This window comes from Lycium barbarum, chromosome 2 (assembly GCF_019175385.1).
Source record: "Lycium barbarum isolate Lr01 chromosome 2, ASM1917538v2, whole genome shotgun sequence".
In the NCBI taxonomy this organism is placed as follows: Eukaryota; Viridiplantae; Streptophyta; class Magnoliopsida; order Solanales; family Solanaceae; genus Lycium; species Lycium barbarum.
Genome location: NC_083338.1, coordinates 24,002,505 through 24,005,877, shown reverse-complemented (window position 1 = coordinate 24,005,877; position 3,373 = coordinate 24,002,505). Strand labels below are relative to the sequence as shown.

Sequence of the window (3,373 nt, the reverse complement as noted above, 5' to 3'; positions counted from 1 at the left end):
TATACAAAATCGAGTCATATTTTAGATATAAGTTTTTTTTCATTTACAAAATAAAAGAATTATAAAAATATATTTCTATTCACTTACATTTTAATAAACAAGTTTGTGACTTTCGTCTAATTATTTTTCTTAGTTACTTCATGTTGTAGTATAATTATATAGTGTGGGCAAATACGGGCAATTAATTTGATGTTTATGGGTATTTTGTGTAGTTTTATTTGATTTTTAAATATAATTATGGAGAGTATAACAAAAATATAAAGTAGAAGTTGAAATGTTAGTATGGCAAGAGAATATCATATCAAAGTTTAATATATTTGAATGGTTTAATGAATTTACATTTCTGAAAATTGTGTAAGTTGTATAGAATCTTATGTGGAACATTTTTTAAGTGGCAAAAGGGTAAAATATTGTCATATCGCTTGCAAAACGAGGTAAGAGGATTTCTTGGGAAAATTGCGCTTCAAGTGTCTCAATTATTCATCAACTAACGTGTTCTCACAAATTTTTTTGTACTAATATTACTACTACTTTTAAAAACCACCATACTTCCAAAATGATAGACCAAATGTATTATTAACCTCCACGTTATATAACACTCTCACGGTTGCATTTTCACTTTAACCATTCGCAAGTCTTTCTTTCTAATTTTGTGATGGTGGTATACAGGGGTTATTGTTGCAGTAAGAGTCATGCTACTTCCATGCATATTTGTGTTTCTAATGGTTAAATTACGAAGAAGGCATTTGTCAATTTTTGATGCAATTGAAAGTTTCCTGCATAGTGAGAACAATTTCATGCCCATTCGATACCCCTATTCCAACATAAGGAAGATGACTAGGAATTTCGAAGAGAAACTTGGCCAAGGAGGTTTTGGTTCAGTCTATAAAGGCAAGCTTCGAAGTGGTCCTAATGTAGCAGTGAAAATATTGAGCAAGCCCAATGCTGACGGAAAAGACTTCATGAATGAGGTTGCCACGATCGGGAGGATTCATCATGTTAATATACTTCATGCCTAACGGATCACTTGAAAAGTACATCACACCCCGAGAAGGAGGAGATGATCTATTAAGTTGGGAAAGAAAGTTTGATATTGCTCTTGGAGTTGCTCGAGGTATCGAATATCTGCATCAAGGTTGTGACATTCAAATTCTACATTTTGACATCAAGCCACACAACATACTTGTGGATGAGAATTTCATTCCAAAAATTTCTGATTTTGGTCTTGCCAAATTGTACCCCACAGATAATAGTATTGTAACTCTAACAGCAGCAAGGGGAACAATTGCTTATGTAGCTCCAGAATTGATCAATAGAAGCATTGGTCTCATATCTTATAAGGCAGATGTTTATAGCTTTGGAATGCTATTAATTGAGGTGACAGGCTTGAAAAGAAACTTGGCAGCAAGAGAGAATACGTCAAGCCATTATTTCCCATATTGGATTTATGATCAACTCGAAGAGGAAAAGGAAAAGGAAATTGAGGTACTAGACGAGATACATGATGACAGAAAGGAGATCATAAAGAAGCTGACTTTAGTTGCTTTGTGGTGCATAAAAATGAATCCACTCGATCGTCCCTCAATGACTAAAGTAGTGGAAATGCTTGAAGGTGAATTACAAGCTTTACAAACACCACCCATGCCCTCTGAATCACTACAACCATTTTCACTAGAATTCAATCTGAGTTCTTCAATAAGTTCAACCAAGACTGTGAAGTTGCTTGAGAATTGTTCTGATTCTGCAAAAATAAATGTTATTATTGGTTGAAAAATGAGTGCCACAAATTAAAACATCACACTACGTATGTAGTTTGTGTTCCCTATCTTTATGTAACTTTTTCTTTTCTTCTTTTTTGTATCTCTGAACAAAATCTTTAATACCAAGAAAAAAGGTTTGTGAAGTTGTCTTCATTATTTTATTATTATTAATATATAGAAGAGTGGGTTAAAAAGCAAGGATCGTCGTCCAAGGACATTATTGTCATTTCATCATAGTCCATTGCAAATGCCAACATTTACATTTTCCTAAGTGCACTGTGTCAGGGTTGACTAATGATTACCCCATCTCTCACGTGGACCTATGGTAGGGAGTATTGCACTGCTTGCGAATACTCTTTCTATTATGTTTTATTTTTATGCGGTACAATTTTCAGGCTTTTTTATTTTTGGTAAAAATACAATTTTCAGTTTGCACTGCTTGCAAGTACTCTTCCTACCCTTTTCCAATATCGGATACAATTTTCAATTTTATTTATTGAAAAGAAATTTATGACACGTTTTATTTCCCCAGAGTCAATTGACTAAATTATGAAGCTAAATGGAATCAGATCAACTTAGTATTTTAAATTAAAATTTAGATATTAAAAATACAAAAAGTACGATAAATTGCAATATTAACATAGAATTAATATTTAAGCATAAATTATATATGCAGACTAAATTGATTCTTGAAGTTTGGCCCGTGCAACTCACGATAGAAAAATAATAATTTAATTAAATAAATATAATGATGCATTAATTATATCTTGTCGATAAGTCTTTATAATTATTAAAATTTCTTAAACATAATTGAATATTATTCAAAAGAAAAAATATTTATGAGGAAGAAAGTTTGAAAGAAGAATTAGTAAATACAAAGGAATACAAAATCCAATATTACTTTATGATATAAAGTATGAAAAATAATTACGACTCTGTGAAGATCATAAATTGCAAAATATAAGCTTAGCTTTAAACTCATTAATTGAAGCTTTAAACTCATTAATTGAACCTGGATAATAGTCAATCTAATTTTTCATGTATATTATATGCTTGAAAATATTCATTCCTAGTTAACCAAACAATATATTTTCAAAAATAATAATTCATCTCGACTGATAATACTATCTTTCATTTTCAACACTATATGATACCAGTTAATTAGAATAAAATTACTCACAAAATCTTTTATGCAATATAGATAAATAATTTAGGACAAAAGAACCAACGACATGTGAATCGTACTGATTCAACACAAATAAAATACGAAATCATGCGATCAGTAGGTTTTGATTTTTTTACTGAAAAATATGAAGTAAAGGTGCATCGAGAAATTAGTATAAGATAAAAAAAAATTAATAAATGTATCTTAATTTGACAAAATAAACAAATGAAAAGAAAATTTTATTTTTAATATAATGAACAAGTAAAAAAGAGTAATCTAATACTTCCTCCAGTTCAAAGTAAGAGTCTTTCGCATATCGCTTAAGAAAATATTAACTCGAAAAAAAGAAAGATATGTTGACTAAATTATTCTTAATTAAAGACCTAATTATACAGTTTTTTGATTACATAAAAATTCACTTATTTAAATAGGGGTAAATTTGGAATAT

The 3,373-nt window shown here is 29.9% G+C and overlaps 1 pseudogene; it reads left to right on the top strand.

Moving 5' to 3' along the window:
• Positions 1–247: 247 nt before the first annotated feature.
• Positions 248–1,886, top strand: LOC132626355 (rust resistance kinase Lr10-like; annotated as a pseudogene).
• The last annotated feature ends 1,487 nt before the right edge of the window (positions 1,887–3,373 follow it).